Below are 21400 nucleotides of genomic sequence, written 5' to 3'. Positions count from 1 at the left end.
GGGTGTTCGGCGGGCTGTTTGCAGTACGTCGGCCAACTGTTTACAGTAGTAACAGGGTGAGCCATGATTGGGCAGAGTCATCATGACTTTGCCCAATCATGGCTCTCACTGTTCTCTGTGCCCTGACTGTGGTCAGGTGCAAGGCTTTAGCCAATCAGGGTTTACAAGGTACAGTGCCTTGTACGGGGTTCTCAGCGGGCGAACAGGCCACCGAACACCCTGACAGTACGTGTGTTCGCCGAACACACGAACTGACGATGTTCGAGTCGAACATACATTCGGCTCGAACATCGAGCCCAATCCTATTCAGTGCCAATCAATTTTATTTTCTGTCTTTAGCCTGATTTTTTTTTTTTTTTACATACTGTCCATGTGATTTCTGGAACGCTTGCAGCCCTAAACCCTACTGGATTTAAGCCTTTGGATTTTAATAATTTAAGCACAAAATATTTTGGAAGAGGGTGATTGCAATCTTTTGTGTCAAGTTCAAACTCTATATTTTTAAACCCCTCCTGTAAGGTTTATGGTGGGTGCACATCGGTTTGATTTTGGAACAGTTTAGTGTCCTTGTTTTCATAAATGCCCTGCCTCATATTTCAATGAAACCTTGCAAAATCTACATCCCACCCACTGAACGATAAAGCTTTGCCCTTTTATAATCATCATGGGAAAAGAGATTACATTGTGCATTCAATCATCATGCTTAAAAGTTTTTAAAAAAACACCTCCCCTTCCTCAGCCTACACACACCAACCCCCTGCAAACTTATAACTACTTACCCATGTTCCACACATATTTTTGCTGTGTTGCCACTGGGAGACAAACAGCCTCTCCACAGAAACTCTCCAAACCTGACTTTACTTCTTTTTTAAATTAATTCCTATGGAAAGGCCATCCAACAATTGCCTCCATATTGGGAATCCTTTACATAGGTATGCATGGAGATTCCTCAATGCCAAGCAGAATCTGGCTGGAAGACTTTCCAAAACTAAAAGCACAGCAATCCTTTAAGTTTTTCACTAGTTTTTATATTAGTACTGCTTTGTTAAAGTAGAACTTTTTTTTCCGTTTTGAATAGAATAAGGGAGGACCATAACCCACTGCCATGCCTCATAGTGGACAATACTAAGCAGCTCCCCCCGCTGGTTTCTCCATAAAAGTGAGTAGATATCGGAATAATCGGTTAATTGGCGAAGTGGGTCTAGTTTGTCCAGCCAAATAGAAGAGTAATGGGAGACTTTAAAGTTGGAGCGCAGTGCAGATATAATTAACAAGGGTTCCCTTTAACCTACTGACATTCATCAAGTAAAGCAAATTCAGATTTGGGTGAATACCGTCTTTAATCCTTTCTTCTGCAGAGAGATGTGAGAGACATTTAACAAAGATGTGAGGGTTCAGAAAAACGACAATGAAAAACTGTTAAATCCATCATTCTCTAAAGGGAGACCATACAAATCCACCAGATAATAATTCTGATGTCAAAGTAGGTCAATGTGTTGCTTTTAGCTAAACCCTTTATCCTGCAGAGATGCTGCCTCAGATATAGCGCTGTGACACACATACACAATTCAGCTTACGCAACTTATCTAAGCAGCGAAACAAAATAATCAATTATGCATTTTAAAAGCTTGATAGCTGAAGAGGGCCACAAAAATATTTTTATTCAGAGAATAGAAATAGGTTGATTTATCTTAAGTAGCAGCCCAAAACAAATCAGCGCTTTAATAATATTTTAGAGCCAAATTCTGTACATCTAATCACCCTTTATGGAGCCGCTGGATATATGGATCCTTCTGCCGTTCCCCAGTGATAAGTCGCCATAGCAGTACCCAATCTCTCTGACACACCAGTAATATATTTAACTCAATTTATTATAAGATAAAAGCCCTGCTGAATAAGGAGAATCCTAACAATAAAATAAATACAATATGGCAGTCATTACCAGCAAACAAGTTGGTACTGTTTGTTCTCCACTTGACTGCCGGTGAAATGGCAACCCACGCACTCTAAGTAGCCATAAGGGAACAATGAAACATCAATAATACCTGCAACAACAGTACAATAACAGCACATTGGCCAGATCTATCCATTGGTTAGTGGGAGAAAGAGTCTGCTGGCATTGGGGTACCTTACAGGTGGAACACTTGTACATCAAATGGACAGTAACGTGGATGACCAGGTGGCCATCCTGATAGTCCACATATGCCCTGGGAAGCCTGGCGAGAGGTACAAGGGGCCCACCTCTGAAGCCAGGCAGGAATACTACTAGCCGTTGTCCCTCTATCCAGGCACACACTCCTTCTCAGTCCCAGCTGAATCTTCCTCTCATCTTGGCCATGAGAGGGGCATAATGCCCACTGGACAATCACAGTCCTTCTTTACTGGCAGCCAGTGAATTGCCTCTTTTGCCCTTGTTGCTAGGGCAGGTCCAGTCCAGGCTGCAGCACAGCCAACCCACTGTCCTCATACCCCTCCTGTCTCCCTGTGCTGTCTATCAACAGGAAGGGAGAAACCAGCAGTATAGTGGCCAGAGACCACTTTTCTGCAGCCAATCTATGGAGCCAAGAGCCTGGCTACCATAGTTTACTGCCTGACTCTTGTAAAAGTCAACCACTTTCAAAACACTTTTGTGGCAATGCTTCTCTTTAGTCCTTCATGATTGTCTGGACTACTTGACAAGCAGCTAGCTAAGTAAGCTAGTAGTTAAGACAGGGGAACCAAACTTTGAAAGAGACTCTGTCACTTTCCTATTTGAGAGTAAAGTGACACTCACTTTAAAGTCCATTTCTCTTCCCTGCACTCCCCCACTGCTCTGTAATTCTAACTCTATGTAAGGTCCATTTTGGATGGTGGCCAGCTTTCAGAGGGTTGATAATGTCACCCACTCCCTCATGTGACAGTGTTTGGGCCGGGCTATTGGCCACTAGGCCTGAAGACTGCATCAAGGGAGGAAATCCCATGATTACCTATACCCAGAAGTTCTGGGTATTTTGCGGGCAGCTACTAAAGCTACAAAATTATGTGAATGGGTAAGGTAAGCCTATATGTGTTGTGGGGTAGACTTCTGCCTTGAATAAGCATTTTAGGTGCTCATATATTGCTTACAGCATCAGAAAAGGTAACCTTACCAGGAATATGTGGGATAGACTTCTGTTTTTATTTTTAAAGCATAATTTCATTGCACAACTTTTTTTAAACTTTTGGATAAAGTGTGGCAGGGTTTATATTATATTTGCTATGTCCATCTTCTCATTTCCTGTCCTGGCATTGGTAGTTAGACAAAAGCTCCCCAAAGAGCCCATACGTGGACCTAGATATCAATAAGAATCTGACAGGTGTTGTAACCTTCCTTGTTTTCTATTAAAAAAATGTCTCACTTCACTAAATCAGAATATTGCTTTAAGGTGTATATAAACTTCCCCTTTTCACCCCCTTTGGTCTGTTAAATAAATAATTGGAAGCATTTTGTTATATCAGTTTGATAAGTGCAAAAAGCTGTTAATCTTGGCAAAAATTCAGAGCTGCCCTGTACGTTCTGAACACTTTATGTGTTATCTAAGTCTATTCTGTTCTCATAGTTCTCACTATGGACTACAGAATGATTATCCTTTGTGTAGAGATCCATAAAAACATTTTGTGTTATCAGCCCAAAAAAGGGCTTAAAGCGCTTCTAAAAATTTAATATATTGAAGCTTAAAAATTCTTAAATGTGAAGCATGCATTAGTTTCTATTTTTACCTTTTTTCCTTCATTTTTACTTGGTGATCTGGCCAGTAAGGCTGTTCTTTAAACTTCTTTTAACACCAAGATGTCCAGCAAAAGTGCCAGAAAGAGGGTGGAGACAAACCATTTAACACTTGCATGGATTTATGTTCGAGTTGAAGCCCAGGACCTATGCCACCGACGGTCTAAAAGTGAGGTCTCTGATCTCGTATCTTCGGGGGGAGCCCAGAGCATGGGCTGACACCTTCTTAGTGGAGGAAGACCCCATCCTTGAGTCGTTACCTCAATTTCTCCATGCCATGTCGTTATTGTACGAGGATACCAGCAAGCAGATCACCGCGGAAACAGCTATCCGGAATCTCAAACAGGGATCTAGACATGTGGAGGACTATATAGCCCAGTTCAAGCGCTGGGGATTCCATACTGCTGATTTATTTCCTGGAATTGCTGTTAGCTATAGTGAGCCCAACAGCTGTGGTAGTGTCTTCAGTTATATAACCCTGTAGAATCCCGAGCTGTTTTATGCTACAGTCCCATCAGACCCCGTTCACACTAAATTTAACTTCCCTCAAGTCTAGGCTGGGATACATGATGTGGAACGGCTTCCTAGCGCACTGAGTGTGTAGGGAGTCGCCTGACTGACCCAATCCCATACAGCCTACTCAACAGTTCTGCAGCTGCAGTCCATTTCCCATCAACCCGCTTGATTGTGATAGATACTTACAATGGTCAGATCTTATTAATTTATGTAAAACCTTTATCCCAAAAAAAGAAAACTGATGCTGTAGCCACTTAGAACGTGTTAGCTGGAGTCATAAGCATGTGCGCGAGTTGTAGGGATGCATCAAAATTTTGGCCTCCAAAAATGGCACTTTTGGCAAAGTGCCAACTTTCGGCCAAAATTACCGTGCATGACTGGTTTCTCTCTTCCCCTCTGGGCGCTGCTCTGTGTTCCCTCTGACACAACGCAGCATCCAGTGGGGAGGAGAGAATCCTAGGAACCTAGCTTTGGGGCAGCAGAGAGAGTAAATCCAGCCCTGCCCTGGCCCACTGACATTGCCTCCTGGGACTACAGCTGCCAGCATCCAGTGGGCCAACCTTCTGCAGCTCCCTCCCGCGGTGGTTGATACCACCACATTCTACCCGCTGAGCGTCAGCCCACTCCATATACTCCATAAGAGTGGGCGGGAGGGGACTTGCCTCTGCTTCTAAATCTTCAATAAATCTTCAATATAACTGTGGATTGAAGAACAGCTTCCATTGAGCTTCCCTGTCCACTTCAACTGTAGGTCGCACCTCTGCCCCCTCTCCTGAGGCCCCCTCCTGGCCAATCACAAAGCAAATGGCACAAGGCTTCATTTTGTGATTGACCAGGATGAGAGGGAAAAGGAGATGCAACCTCAAGGATGAGGTCTATGATACCTGCAGTTCTACAGCTGGAGCAGGCACTGAAATTCAGCTGGTTCTGGCCATAGGTACTTTTGTGTGCACACCCTAATGCAACAGGCTGCACATGCCTATGGCTGGAGCTTGGATTGAATTTGTTAGTCAAGTCCATCTAAATTTGCTAGTCCATCTTACACCACCCTTCCCGCAGGGTGACAATGCTGCGGTCCACGGTTGGCACTGTGACTCTTCTATAGACTGGATCCACCTTAAGACAGGAACTGTTAAAATTGGGTATTATATTTTTTCAGTGCACTAAATTTAATTTTAGTGTATTTTATCCTACAAATACTGATTTGATAAACATTTGCTCAAATACTGTGCGACATAAAAAATTGCAACTAGCATTTTTTTATTCTACAGGGTCTCTGCTTTCAGAAAATATATAATTGTTTGAGAGTTTTAAGCTGTTTTCAGGCCAAAAATTCAGATTTTACCATGTGTGCGCAAATATTAAGAAATTGCCCCTGACGGCAAGTGGTTAATGAGCTTTTCTTTTTGGTTTTAAAAATTGCCCCATTTCATTTTCTTTTTCCAAGTTTTATACACCTCTCCTCCTATTTACGGGTATCTCCTTTGCCTAGCAGGTTGCAAAGGAGACACCCGTGCGTGTGCTTCCGGCTGGGAACTGAGCCGAGCTGTGTGTGTCCACTGACACACAGCGCTCGACAAACCACACCCCTGTTTCCTCCTCCCTCCTCACAGCACCTTGACAGGCAGCTGCAGCAGCCTATCACTTCCCTGTCTTCTGTGACCTCAAGATCCCTCTTCTACAACCCAAGACTTCGGGGAAGCAGTGCAGATGTCTTGGAGCTGGCAGAGATGAACACGGGCCAAAGGTAAGTCTTTGGAGGTGGGGGAATTGCAAGGTACTGGAGTGTTTTTTAACCTTAAAGCGAAGAATGCATTAAAGTTAAAAAAAAAAACCTGCTGGGGCTTTAGTACTACTTTAAGGGGTAAAACATGGGGAAATATGCATGAATTTCAGAATTGTACTGCATATGTTTCTTAAAAAAGCAAACATTTGCAGTTAATATATGCAACAAATTAACACTACAGTATTACATGCCCTCCTTATAATGGGAGGCCAGATTATATGCAGTTCAGTATGTGAATCACTAAAAATGTTGTCTGTGCCAACCTCTTTTTTTCTACATCATGTTGATTTTAAGCAAAGCATAATTTCAGCGAAATAGAAGGAACTCCTACTGTATCATTAGAGATGACCTGTTTTCTCCTGGTTCGTTAACTAGCAACTACAAATTGAGAAGAAATGTGCACACCCAGCAACAGAAATTCAAATAATTACAGATGCGAATGTCAAATTAAAGCAACATAAAAATGCTGCTTTCCTAGAAAGAATTTATTTTTATTTATTTACGCTTCAATTATAATGAGATTATGTTATGTGGCCATTTAATATAATGTGTCTAGCAAATTGTTCTTTAAACTCAAATCCTTTCATCCTGGAATATCCTTATAGTTTTGGTTCCTAGATCAGAGAGGATTAGTACACATTGCTCAGTAAAGCAGAATATAATGTAATAAAACAGAGCAGCAGCGAGATGAAAAGACTTATTAATTAAGAAGGAGTAATGAACTTTCCCCAGAACCCCATTTAACATTCATATCTCAGTAAATTACACACCCACACAAATTCCCCACTCAGGCAGTTATATTTATATTCATGTACTAATCTGATAGATAACACAAATCAGTTTGGATTTAATTATGGCAGCGGAAGATCCAAAGGTCGTTGGCGCTACTCACCTCTGACACGGGATGTGTGTGGCTTGCAGGGAAACTTGTTACAAAGCAAGTGAGAATGAGAAATGTGTAATTTTTTATACTGATTCATGGCTTGTATCACTATGATCCTACCAAATATACTTCTGAATTGTACCATTTTTTGGGGACAGATCAAGCTTTCTTTTATTTTTTACTATATTACGCAAAAATTACTGAAAATGTAGAAAAAAAAAACACATTTTTTTTAAGATTATGAAACATTTATTATTACCCACTTTTTTGGTAAAAAATTAAAGACAGGGCCACGCTGATTGAATAGACACCAAACATGTCAAGCCTTAAATTTGCATGCACCCGGAAAATCACAAAAAAACTACCATACCCAAAAATTGGCCATAGGCGATGCTTTAAAAGCTTTTACCGCTCATCAGGTTTAGTGTTATCAGTGAATAATGTGATATGTAACATGTGCGGCGTAAAGGGTGCAATCGCCGTTTTTGCACGCATGTGCACCCGAGGCATGTTTGCGTGTGTGTATGTGGGGCTGGGGACTTAAAAAAAAATGTTTTGTGTTTTTTAACATTTTTTTTATGTGTGACTAATTTTTTCTTTGTAACTTGAATTTTTTTTAACTTAACTTTATTGTTATTACGTAGGGGGATAAGAAGTCCCCTATGTGATAGCAAAGAGGATGTGACAGGTCCCCTTTATAAAGACATCAGGGGTCTTTGAGACTCCTAATGTCAGCTAGGGACCCCCAAAGAAGCTAATGAAGCACAGATCTGCTTCATCAGCATCTCTCCAGCTTCTTAAGCTGGAGAGTGACAGCAGAATGCAGACGTGATGTACTATACATCGCTTCCAGCATTCTGACTCCAGAGAGGAGATTGGAGGAAGATCATATACTGATCTCCCTCTGATACCCTTTCACAGAGCCCCCATGCCGGTCCCGGGCCTGCACCAGGCACACAGCTGAGCTCGGGACCAGCGCTGTGGGGGGGGGACGCATCAACCTGCACCTCATAAAAGCAATCCGATGGCTTTACAGCCACCGAACCGCTTGTATGTAAACAGCCATCGTTGCCTGTTTTAAATCTTGACAGTTTCCCGCCCAGTGGGCGGGGCTAACAGAACATTTTTGAAGGCCTTGTCGCATTCAAGAAGCTTCCAGCCGGTCGTTCAATTACGGTCGGCCAAAAGGCTGTTAAAGTAGATGTAAACCCTAACTGGATGGCATTTATTTTCTAAAGTACTGTTTATAATAAACAGTTTACATTTTTTTCTTTACTAAATACTTACTTTCATCCTTTTCTATCTTTAATTTTCATCTTAGGACCACTGATGTCCTTCAGGCTCTTTCAGCCACTTCAACTATACATCATTGTCTAGATTAGCCTTTCTCAACCAGGGTGCCTTCTGACATTGCCAGGGGTGCCATCACAGTAGCTGCCGCACTGTGCTTGGCAAAGGAAGCTGTACGAGGCAGAGAAAGGAGCCCGGCCTGGCAAAGGAAGCTGTACAACTGGGCATTGTGGAGTGCCAATTCCAGCTGATCAGTGAACGCTGGAACTGCAGCCTCCAGGGAAGGGGAAGCCTCTTGCATGTTCTACCTGTGCATGGGTTTCCTCCCGGTACTGAGCTTATTGCGTTGCAGAGTCCTGAGCTCAATTGCATTGCAGAGTCCATTGTGTTGCAGAGTATGATACGTCCTGTATACTGATATGTTAAGTGTCGACGTGTTTCCGGGGCACGCCCCCTCCGTCCGAACAACATGTTCTGACGAAGGGGGCGTGCCCCAGAAACAAATATGTGAAGTGTCGACGCGTTTCCAGGGGAACGCCCCCTTCGTCAGAACAACATGTTCTGACGAAGGGGCGGGACCCGGAAACGCGACGACAGTTCACAGGACGTATCATACGGATCCCTCCATTGCTCCGGTTTACTCATTGTCCTACAGCCGGTTGTCATTCTACTCTTGTGAGTACCTGCAAGTTTGTTTTTACCGTTTATTGAATAAACCAATCTGCACCAGGAAAGGCGCCCCTCTCTTTGTGCTTTCTTCCAGATGTCCCAGTCTCCCTGACTGTAGTGGGGCTGCGTCCTGCATATATGCCTAGCATTTCTTCCTTGTGAGGGATGAGGAGTGATTGTCTCTGGCGCTTCTGGATGAGATTTTGGTCATAATAAACTGGCCACTCAGTGTGTATATATAAATATACACATACATATATTGTTTTTATTTTTTAGTTCCTTTTTGGGGTAAGGTGATGCCAGTGGATACAGGGGTCTGTCTCTGGGGAAAGGGGATGTTCAAATCCAATGTATGTTCCGCCTTTGCAGACCCAGATTCAATGCCATCATAAGACGGCCATCAGAAGATGCCATTAGAAGAACAGCCATAGGGATTTAAATAGTGAGGTGGGCAGGTGAAGCAGATAACTGCCAGCATAGAAGTAATTAAACAGCTAAGTCAGCAGGGCCGGATTAAGTATTTATCGCAGTAGGCTATGTCTGCAGGCGGCACAGGCACAGAAGCAGATTTTCTCTGTATGATAATAAGCCACACATTTTTCCCTGTTTCATCAGAAGAAAATCAATTATCACTTACCATGAGTTTATTTACTCAATTACACAACTTTCTATGCTAGGTTAAGGCAAGTAAAAGAAGAAACTGCAGCAGAGCCTGATTGGTTCCTAGTGTTGATGTTGAAGGGATTAGAAGAGGATAATGCCAAGACAGATTCATATAATTCACAAAATAATCATTTTTGTGAACTTTTGCTAACTCTTGAAAGCTTTTTCAATATTATACCTACACAGAGCTATCAATGCAAAACAGGGACAAGTCTGTCAAGATGGTTTAGTCTTCATTCAGAGCAAGAAGTGGTATAGAAGAGCACAGATAAAGAAATAAAAGGAAAATACAAAAATCAATCCTGCGGAGGAGTTGGGGGGTCACTTATTGACTCAGAGAGCAACACAAGAGTTCTGTCACTTGAATATAAATGAACATTTCAGAGATAACTAAACTCTTGTTCCAAGCATCCAGTCATTTCAATTCATGATATAATAATCATATCTATCTGGACAGCTTCTCCCAAGAATGGATCTTATTGCATCAGTCAGTATACTTTAAATCGTGGGCTGGAAATGATTTATAAGATTTTAAAGAGACAATTTTATTTAAAAATAATATCTTATGGTATTTCAGTAAACTAGACTGGACAAAATGGGATAAACTCCCCAGCGGAGACACAGGCGGCATTACGAACCTGACAAGAGTTCTCACCCCTCAGCACTCTATACAAAACTGAAACATGTTTTGACTTCAATACTCTAAAGTAGTATTAAACTCTCAAACGTTTTTTTTTCAATAATGAATTCAGATCAAACCCAGGTACATTGTCCGGCAAATTATTTATTTTCATTTTTGCCCAAAGAATTACAGTCATTGGGGGTGATTTACTAACCTAAACACACACACACACCAGGTGTGTGTGATTTTCACACAGCAAAACGTATTTATCAACCAAAAAGTCTCTAAAAGCATATTTCCACTAATGCCATATATGGAAAAATCATGCACATGATGCATATATAATGCTGCTTCACAGTTTAGACAAAAATGGTTATCTCATGCATTTACATTCCTGCATTCATCAACGCAAGCAACACAACGTAGAGCTAATTTACACAACATCACCTTGTAATTCCTTCAGGGCTTTGCACAACACACCTGCTGGGTGTGTACACATTACAAAGGTGTTTAGATTCCACCAATAGATCATACTGGGAGGGAACACACTACAGAGGTGTATACATGTTCGTGGTGTGTTTATAAGGTTAGTAAATCAACCCCATTATGTTTCCAAACAGCTCAACTCTCTCATCTCGGCCTCCCTGAGCTTCCTGTCCAGTACAAGATCACAAGGGACAGAGCAATCTCCAGCAGCCGTCCATCTACTAACTTAGAGAAAGTAGGCGGGAGGAGCAGGGAATGGGGCAGTGGCTTGCCCTGCTTTTCTGTGTCTGTCAGTGACGTGCCATGTGAGACATCCCCCAGCCTGCCAAAGCTCCGCCCCGTCTCACCAAAGCCCCACCCCCAGCATGGTAACCAAGCTGTGTGGGAGGAGGAAGGGAGGAGCCTACCTGCCCGTCACTGGTGAGGCTTCGAGATCGATGTCCTCACTGTTTTTCTTTTTTTTGATTGGACAGCTTGGTCGAATGGTGCTTTGTCATTGGTCCAAGTCATCCACAGAGCTCAGGTCTCTAACACAGAGTAGAGGTTGTGACAGCTCTTGCCTCACCAAGTTAGGTTACACAAGCAGTGGGTAAGCCCACTAACTACCTGTCAAAAGCTAGATGCAGCGCTGCCTGTAATTAACATTCAGCACTCCGTCCATGACAGGTTACACAGCGGGGAGGCTTTCCCTGCTGTGTAACCTGTAACAAGATGATCTGAATGGAGAAAAAGCTGTCAGCTTCAGACTTGAAGCTGACAGCGTTTTCATGCATAATACTAGGTGAGGCTCTGCCTCCCCTGACCGCACGTCCCTGGTGTCTGTGTGTTTCTGGAGACACACACAGCTGACTAGCATACACAGGGGTGGCTACATAGGATCCTGCAAGGGAAATGAGCCACCTTAAAACAGGATATTAGGGCCAGTGCTCAGCAGACCAGCTGATTCTGCAGGAAGCTAAAACTTTTAAACATCAAGGAGCAGCGTCAATTGTAAGTGATATCATCAGCATTTGAAATAGCTTAAACACATTTTGACTCACTTTTTGACTTTTTGTATGCAAACCCTAAGAATTAGCTTCTCTTATTTGGTCCCTTTCGGTCTGTTAAATATACAATTGAAAGTTTTTTATCATATCTGGTAAGTTTGAAAACAATTCCTGTTGATCCTTCCCAAAGTCTTATGAGCTGATAACTTACTGTGCTCTCTGCTGCCTCTTATCATTCCCCTCTATGTTATGGAAAATAACAGATGAACTTTTATTGTAGACCTATCTTTTTTTCTTTTGCCCTGATACAGAAGGATGAGTGAGGGTTGCCATTCTGTTATTCTAGGACAGAAGTGTGTTACTGGCAGAATCACCAAAAATTGAATTCTGGAACGTACAACTGGTATTTTTCTGTACTTAGCTTGGAAAGGAAAGCAAATGCAGCCACCGCACCTATATCCCTATGGTAGGATGCAGCTGCACGTGGTTACCCACAGATCCGAATCTGCACATCAATGCAGGTCCAGGTGCACAAACTTGGACGCAGACAGTGGGTGTCGAAGTGCGCATAGATGTGCAGGTTTGGGTCTGCACATAACTGCGTGCAGGTGCGTCCTCCCATAGAAATGTACAGGTAGCTGCAGGCAAGTAAACGCAGCACTTTTCCCTCCCGGGAGCAAGTCACTGCACAGGAATGCACGCCATGCAGATGTACATGTCTGTGTGAATAAGCCCTTACTGGCACACATTTAGGGCTAGTTCACACCATAAACAGTGCGTTCCAGAGCGGTCTGGCTTCCTGTGTTTAGGGGCAGGAGGGGGCGTGGTGGTGCATTGAAGTCAATGGCATCACAGCCACTCCCCCCGCCCACAATGCGATCGTCGACAGCAGAACGCGCGGCAAAAGAAAGCCTGCATTCCAGTCCATAGCGATCTGAAAAAATAGTGCTTGCAGCATTTTTTCAGATTGCTCTGGACCGGAACACAAGCTTTGTTTTTACACACGTTCTGGTACGGACGGGGGACGTGGCTGCGGTTCCATTGACTTCAATGCACCGCAATGCCCCCTCTCCTGAACGCAGGAAGCCAGCTGGGATACAATACAGTGTGTTCCAGCAGCTGACCGCTGTGGAATGCACTGTTTATGGTGTGAACCGGCCCTCAATGCTGATTAAGGGGACGTTCACACCAGCAGCTGCGCTCAACCACATGGATGCTTGCTTGCATGTCTCCGGGCAGTGCTGATGCGCTCGATGGAGCTGCATCATACTTTTTCTTTTTTTTTTTTGTTAGAACTTTTTTGAAATGTCACAAGTCCCATTTCATTAAGTTCTATGGACAGACCGTGGTGCAATGCAGTTTACCGTGTCTCACTGTGGTGCGTGTAAAAAAAGTACTGCATGCCGTACTTTTTTTTAATGGCACAGCACCTGAACATGGTGTAAACTAAGCCCATCCATGACAAGGCAAATTGCCTTGTCTTACATTTAGGCTGCAATGGAAAAAATGGCCAGCGCAGCCTGAGCACAGATGGTGAGAACCAGCCCTTACCTAAAAATAAAAAAAATGACCTTACCGTAAAAATATAATACTTGCTGACATTTGCAGGGTTAAACACTCCCAGACAGCACGGTTGCTGGTGAATGCGCCTACATTCGTTACGACCCTGATAATTATGCCTCCAACATAAAAATAAAGCAGTACATTTCCCATTGTTATTTTAGTACTATTATAGTTAGCACTTTGCTTCATAAACCCGTGAAAATATTCTATGAGTAATTGGAACACTCAATGTTCCCGCAAAATTGTATGCGTGTTAATGTTGTAAAATGAGTAGTTTGGGTTGTTCTAGGCATTTTTAGCTATATATATTCCTGGCATCAAAGGCAGCGATGTTTATGGTCAGCCCCCTCACTTCTGAGAATTGATTTATTCCGGGCTCGTAGTGTACCTGAGAGTCAGGAGACATTTAAGTCTTTGTACGCGGCATCATTTAACCTAAAAGGTTAGAATTGGCATCACTATTTACAGGAACAGCTGGTGTCTGCATACTAACAGAAATATCTAATCCTATCAACATAAATTCCATTAGGAGAAAATTGAAACATATGCAGGTGTTGATGTTTTAATTGTCAAAGCCAATGCTTATCTAGTGGCCTGCCAGATTTCCATGTGTATAGACAGACCAGGAGAGTCAAATGGTTTTTGTTTATGTGTATAGAAGAGCGGACATTTTTTTTTAGGTCTGACAGTGCCCCATTCACACAATAAAGCTGGCCATACACCTCACAACCATTGCACGACTTTCATCCTGCGATGGTTGTAAGGTAATTAAAATCTCGTACGATCTGCCCATCTTGGACAGGCAGATTGTACTTGCGATCATCGCAAGCCCACCCCCCTGAGGGGGTGTCTTCTGAGCACGCCACTTACCCGCCGAAAATATTACGATTTTAAGGTTTTCAAGCATGCTCGGAAGACAAAAGACGTGCGACTGTACAGTAGAAACGGTCGCACGCCTTCTATACACCTGCCGATTATCGTACGTTCGCGGGATTACCCGATGTATGGGCACCTTCACAGTCATGGGTATAATAATCTAATTTCAGGGTTGAATCCACACCTCTAACTTTTGAAAATGCAACAAAATGCAAAAAAAAACTCAACAAAAACACACGGTAAGCCCTCATTCACACGAGAAACAGGTGGCCCATACAGATCCGTGCTGCGTGCACGGCCATATCGGGCCGCTACCGGGAAGGACAGCTACACGCAGCAGCCTGTCCTTCGGTATGGGAGTATGCGGCTGTACGCCACCATACGCTCACCCGACCTGCACCTCTGTACAGGTGCAGGTGTCTGTACTTGTACGTTGACAGGATGGATTGTGTCTGCGTTCGAGCACGGACACCCGCACCCATACAGACGTGTAGGGCGGCGTACGGCCGCGTACTCCCATAGAGAAGGACAGGCTGCTGTGTGTAATTAGACACAGCACCTGTCCTTTACCGGGAGCAGCCCGATACGGCCGTGCACGCAGCACGGGTCTGTATGGGTCGCCTGTTTCTCATGTGAAAGAGGGCTAAAAGTGAGCAAACAAAACTAAAGCAAAGCATTTGCACAAATCTAGGAGGCGAATCCAGCCTAAAAGTTAAAGTGACACTAAACTCAGGCGTTAAATCTTAAAAATACATTCAAGTGCCCTCACTTTTAACAAAAAATGTATCTTATTTGTGTATCACTCTGAATTGGTGCCGACACTGTCCTTCCTTCTGGAGGGTGGCTACTTTTGTTCTCCAAGGTCCCTATGTGTGTTGTAAAGTAGCCACCATTCCAAGCCCGCTCCTGTGATGGACTACAATCTCATGTTTAGTTTACTAATCTGTATTGGGATTGTAGCCCATCATACTGCAAGGGGTTAAGTGGTTAAAGTCATTTTGGTCTAGGGCAGGGGTGGGCAACTCCGGCCCTTCAGCTATGCTTTAACTACAAATCCTAAAATGCCTCTGCCTCTGGAGTCATGCCTGTAACTGTCAGCCTTGCAATGCCTCATGGGACTTGTAGTTCCACAATAACTGGAGAGTTGCCCACGCCTTTGTCTAGGGGCTTCAATTACGCAATATTAATTACCTGATCCCTGGTCCATCTGGGCTGCTAGACCAGTCCCCACAGCCTCTCCCCCCTTGGGCTCTGGCGGTCTAAGGACTGCTGACGCCATCACGTCTTATCCAGGTCTAATGATATAGAATAGATGTAAGGACGCCAAGGGACATTCCATAGCGGAGGGGGAGGAAGGTGAGTGCTGACTGCTGTGAGAGCAGGGGTCAGGAGAGTATGTCTGCTTTATTTGAGTCCCCTAGAAAAAGCAAGCACTTAACCCTAGCAGTGCAGGGGTAGCCCCACTACAAGTGGAAGTTTTTTTATTTGCCCGGAGTTCTTTATTTTAAAGTTTGTGGAAAATGTACCTACTATATCTATAGGCAGCTTTACATATGTATATATTTTAGTCTATAGTTACATAGTTACCCATGATGAGTCATTCATTTCATACACTTGAAGTATACCAAGTAATGGCATCATCCCTGTACAGAGATATTAATGGATAGGGGCGACTGCTCAGCCTGAATATCCCATCTGAATAGGTTTTGTTTTTAGCATCGCAGCTTCCAACAGATTTCATGAAAAAGAAAATATTGTTCTGCTGGGCTTCTGAGTCACTTTCTACCATTTCAAAGGTATAAATAGAGCCAAGGAAATGGTCCATACAAACTTAGATTCACTCCCAGCTTATACCAATTCTATAGGTAAGTTATTTATAGATGTGAGATGTGTAAACCTGTACATGATCGAGCCCACGGTGCAGAACCTGGTACAAAGTATGAGACAGATTGGGGAACTGCCACTGGTGACCTTCATACATGTTAATTCCCTGGCTATTTGGCTTTACAATTTTTAGTCACTGACCCAAAAGCGGTATGCAGATTAGGAAAGTCAGGTTAAAAAAAGAACCTTAGATTGTAAGCTCCTTGAGGGCAGGGTTTGATGTGAATGTGCAACTATGTAAAGCGCTGCATAAATTGTCAGCGCTCTATAAATACCTCTATAAATACTTGTAATAAGGTTTCTCTTAAAAGGTTCTTTTTTTTAAAATCTCCCCCCCACCCACCTCAGTGGAAGCTGTTGTGGCCCACAGCCATAAAATGTATTGACTTCCTTACCTGCCTTCTCAAAATCAGCCACAAGATGGTGCTATAGAGAAAAACATTTCTTTTACAACAGAGCACACTGTTTTTCTATGGTATATTCTCAGTCCATGAAGAAAGAAACATGTGTATTCCGGGACCTCAGACTCCATCTTGGAACTAAGGAGAAGATAATTTGATGCCATCCTGAGCACATGTCTGGAGTAAATGCCCAGATTACCCATACGGCAGCATCGCTGGTAGGGACTAATAGTTGTGAGATATCACTTTATTTACATGTTTATATATTGATTATATGTTTTCATGTTCTTTTCCACAGTTTCACCCACCCTGTTTTGTTAATAAAGCTTCAAGATTTCATCCAGTCTGGCTTATAGCAGAATAGGAGGGTTTAGCTGCAGCTATACACAGGCCACAGGGTAACATGTAGCAAGGACAGAACCGAAACCACACACCTACGAGTAAGCTGTCACTAGCATGAAACATGTTAAAAGTTTGCAATTTTTGTATATCCATCCTTGAATGCAATAAAAGATTTATGCAACAAACATTGGTCTGATGCCATCATCCATTTTTTGGTTGGACTATAGTACGCAGTGGTGAGCTTGTGTGTACCCAGCTGCTTGTGCCAAGCAAGTGTGGACCCACCTAGGGCAATACTCGCTATGTAGTCCTAAATACTCACCTTCAGCCTCATTCCGGAGATGTTCATCGTGGCCCTCGACATCCAGAAGAGTATGGCTCCAGCTATAAGAATGAATGGTTGTGGGGGAAGAAGGGGTCGGTGTCTGGGCCTTTTTTTGTGCAGAGGTTGTGCATTTTTGAGCATGGTCACACAATAAAATATTTGGCATGGTCTGGCTGTCAGAGCCTTGCAATGCCTCATGGGATCGAAATTTGCCTACCCCCGGTTTAGGTCATATTCATTCTACTTTATTGAAGGGGCACTTCTCATTTACTTAAAATCATGCATTACAAGGGTTATAAATGGTCAAAACAGATTTTTAACTAAAAAAACCCGAAAACAACATCAACAAATATTAAACTGAAATAATTATAGGCCAAAAATATCAGTAGGGTGTCTGTGTATCCATAAATCGAGGATTTAGCTAGCACCACCCCTTTCTCAAGCCACACCGTACCAGGTAAAGGACATTACCAGAATGCCATACTTTTACCTTTTCCTCAGGGGACCTAGCTCCTGGGGAGAACCACTAACAACCGGCAAAGGGAAAGCACTTTTTCACCATATGCGCCCCCATTTTACAACTATTTCAGACCCACAGAAACCACCTAAGCTGCTGAAACATTCATCTCGACAGCCTCCACTTTCCAGCTTTGCAGGCCTGAAACCTTGCACCTTCAGAAATTAGGTCCCACCCTTCCCTACAGGCTCTACCCTTCTTGCTCCACCCTATTAATCAGACCATGGACCACTAATCAGGTAAGGCCTCCACCACACATACTAACCTTACATTTTATTTCACGTGTATTTCTTCCCTAGGTTGTGTAGAAATCCTGTCTACTCTTTATCTCCGGGTCTAACTTTTTGCAAAAGTGCCAAACACTTAGATGTCAGTACTTTGTAACCAAGATGCCCATCCCTACAGTGTAGGCTTTCCATAAACCGTTTGTATACACAATGCCACTGAAACTTACTGTAATTCCCTGGGCATGTCATTGGTTCACCATTATCCTTTTGTTTCTCTTATTGCAAAACTAACACTGATCATGTGAGTATAGCAGGAAGACCTTCCTACGCACCACTTAGCAAAATTTTTGCAGCATTTAAAAGCTAGGAAACTACGTATTCATAAATCTTCCACCCAGCACGTAGCTGGGAGACTGCTGCTAGCACAGCACAGCACTACCACCACTAGAAGGTTGCGAGAAGTACATGAATTTCCTATTATCCTCGGCTTCATCTAGAGATGGTGGTGCCATGGGAATGGCATTCACCCAGCTTATATAAATAAGTGTCCTTTCATAGGCTGCACTGCCAATAAGTATTAATGAGTAGTCCGTGATGGTGCCAGGTACTGAAATAGGCTAATTTCCTTCTAGCTTTTCTGTCCAAAAAGCCATAAACAAAAGTGTTAATTATGTTCATTGTTTTTTACAGCTTCTATTCCTCTTTGAAGAACCTGTTTTTGAAATATGTTTTACTATTTTTCACAGATATTGCTATTTAAGCAAAAAAAGCTGCACAATTGCAGTGTATGTGATACTTCCCCTTTAAGTGTCCCCCTGATTATTTTCACTGGCTAAGCCTTGCGCTGAACATTTGCCCCTAGCATGCATGTGTCAGTGCGGAGTGCGCCTTATTACAGCCTATTAATAATATTACATTCCGCCTTACTTACAAAATATGGTAATCTGTGTCCCAGTCTTATGAGCTGACTGCTGAACCATTTAGATAAAAATAACTGCGGCAGTATTTTAATCCGCAGTATAAAGCCCCGACAGAGTCAATCTAATCCACCGTAGTCACTGTCACTGAACAATCATGGAGCGCGGTAACTCTTCATCTGCTGGAGATTAACTCGCCCAGCGGACTGTTCACTATGAAGTATCTTTTAAAGTTTACTTTGTTGACTATTTGCTTTTCTCCATTCTTTACTCTCTTAGATGTATTAAATCACTGTTCTTTCCCTTCTCATCATTTCTGACTGTATCGCATTCCTCCACACACGTTTTTAAAGTAGTATTAATCTCTCAAACTTTTTTTTCAATAATGAATGCAGATCAAACTAATACACATTGCTCAGCAATAGTCTTTAATTTATATAATATGGAGGAAATATGCTCTGATACCCCTTTATTATAATATTTAGCCCAAATGTATTAAATCAGTAAGTGTGAGAGTAATAATAATTTGGAATTACTGATTTTCAAACCATATATATATATGTACGAATTTTAGAATGCACTGTAGTAACCGTTTGAAGCACACTTCGGGACGGGCTCACTGTCTCCCCCTTCTGGTAGCCCACAGGGTTCCCTACCCCCCTGGTTGTATGGGATAGCTCTCCGGCAGCGCAGGCACATCCAGTATGATTATTATAGGTACCTCCTGATTTCCTCATGAAGCCTTGGGCGAAACGCGTAGAATACTGGACACAATATAGAACTATAGATCAATTTTGGATGAACGTGACTACAGATGTTCCTCACTTACCGACTTACCTGTTTTGCGACCACTCGCACTTACGACGGACCGCCGATCAACCTCCGACCTTGCGCGTCAGCGTCAGTGTGACATGTCGCCGGCGGAAGTGACATCCTCCGATCTTCACTGCAGGTCCCGGTAAGTATTTCCATTGCACGATGTACAGTACACTGTTCGGTACTGTACATCGGCAACGCTACACAGTACTGTACTAATGCAGTACAGTACTGTATAGAGTTCCTCACTTAACGACCAATCCGTTTAACGACCTGGTCGTAGGAACGGAACTCGGTCCTTAAGTGAGGAATACCTGTATTTATGAAATTACACAAAGATATTATGAGATTAATGTTTTGAAAAGTTATTGTTATATATTTATAGTATGTATCTATACGTGTTCTAGGGAGATTTTGTGCCATTAATTGCAATTACTAGATATATGTCAGTTTGTTATTTATTGATATGTCAATCATGTATTTTTTTATAATAATTAAAGAAAACTAGATTTTTACATAATATGTGACTTTTGTGTTATTATGTTGAACTAAGTCTTATTGCATTTGGTAGATGACACATTTAAAGCCCCATCCTTCGTTGTTGTTTTCTATATATTGAGGGGTGCGGTGTCCTTGTTCGTGTGGTGATTCACAATATGTTATATAAATATCTTCAGGGAAGCCTATCCGGCTTCAAACTAACCAACTATTATTTTCTCAAACAATTCATCCCCACAAAGCTACGTCCTCATGTATCACTTGCCTCTCCCTTTAGATTGTAAGCCCTCAGGGGCAGGGCCCTCCTTGCCATCTTGTCTTGAATTGTATTGTGATTGTAATGTCTTCCTTATATTGTAAAGTGCTGGGCAAACTGTTGGTGCTATATAAATCCTGTATAATATTAATACGCCAGTTTTCCAGGTGGATCTGATCGGAAGTCCAATGTAACTGCATGGGCAACCAGATCTACATGGATGTGCGTTTGTTTACATGCGATTACCCTTGACTGTGTGCTTTCCAGGTCCAGAAAAAAACAAAGTTCCATTTTGACAGATGTGGTTGTGACGTATCTGGAGCATCCAGATGTAAACAGACACATGTCCGCTTACATCCGATTCCCCATAGACCAACATGGGTCTGGCTAGTTCTGTATGGAGGAAAAAACTGAATGGACATGGATGTCACAAAGGTAACATACATTCCATAGTGTATGGATTAGCAGGAGATCTGTGCACAGTTCAGATTTAAGTTAGTCATAAATACTCTACTGTGGTTAGAGAACAAGACATAGAGTAATACCACCAGAAAACAATGTTATTTGGAGCCAGTAATAATATACATGCACATTGATACCCTACAAGCAAAGATATAGTCAGGCAAGCCTAGCAATATACTTACAGAGGAGCAACCAACTACTGGCTGAAAGTTTCCAGCCCAACCAACATTTTTCCCCCTTCACTTGCATCTCCCTTTAGTGCTGCAGAGACCACTCTTATCAACTCACTTTTTCACTAACATAAACTAGATCAAACAGGTTTACCCTTGTGATGGAGGAAGCTGATAATGGAGCAGGTAGGTCAAAAGCTGAAATCTTACAGCAGAAGTCACTGAGACCACACTCAAAGCAAGAAGGTCACTACAGACATCAGTCCAAATTTACACAAAAAGTTTAGATACTAAAAATTTAATTTAAAACATTTATACGTTGCCTGGCCAAAAAAAAGGTCACATACTCTAATATTTTATTGGACTATCTTTAGCTTTGATTACGACACACATTCCCTATGGCATCTGCTGGATATAATTATGCAATGTCACAACATTTACTTCTGTCCAGAGTGGCATTAATTCTTCACCAAGATCTTGTAGTGATGTTGGGAATGTCG

The 21400-nt window shown here is 42.6% G+C and overlaps 1 protein-coding gene across 1 annotated transcript in view; it reads right to left on the bottom strand.

Moving 5' to 3' along the window:
* Positions 1 to 21400, bottom strand: part of SLC2A9 (solute carrier family 2 member 9) — a 199614-nt gene that overhangs the window by 79324 nt on the left and 98890 nt on the right. The window lies entirely within an intron of this gene.

This window comes from Nanorana parkeri, unplaced genomic scaffold (assembly GCF_000935625.1).
Source record: "Nanorana parkeri isolate BGI_ZX_2015 unplaced genomic scaffold, ASM93562v1 scaffold150, whole genome shotgun sequence".
Classification (NCBI taxonomy): domain Eukaryota; kingdom Metazoa; phylum Chordata; class Amphibia; order Anura; family Dicroglossidae; genus Nanorana; species Nanorana parkeri.
This window is presented reverse-complemented; position numbering and strand designations above follow the sequence as displayed.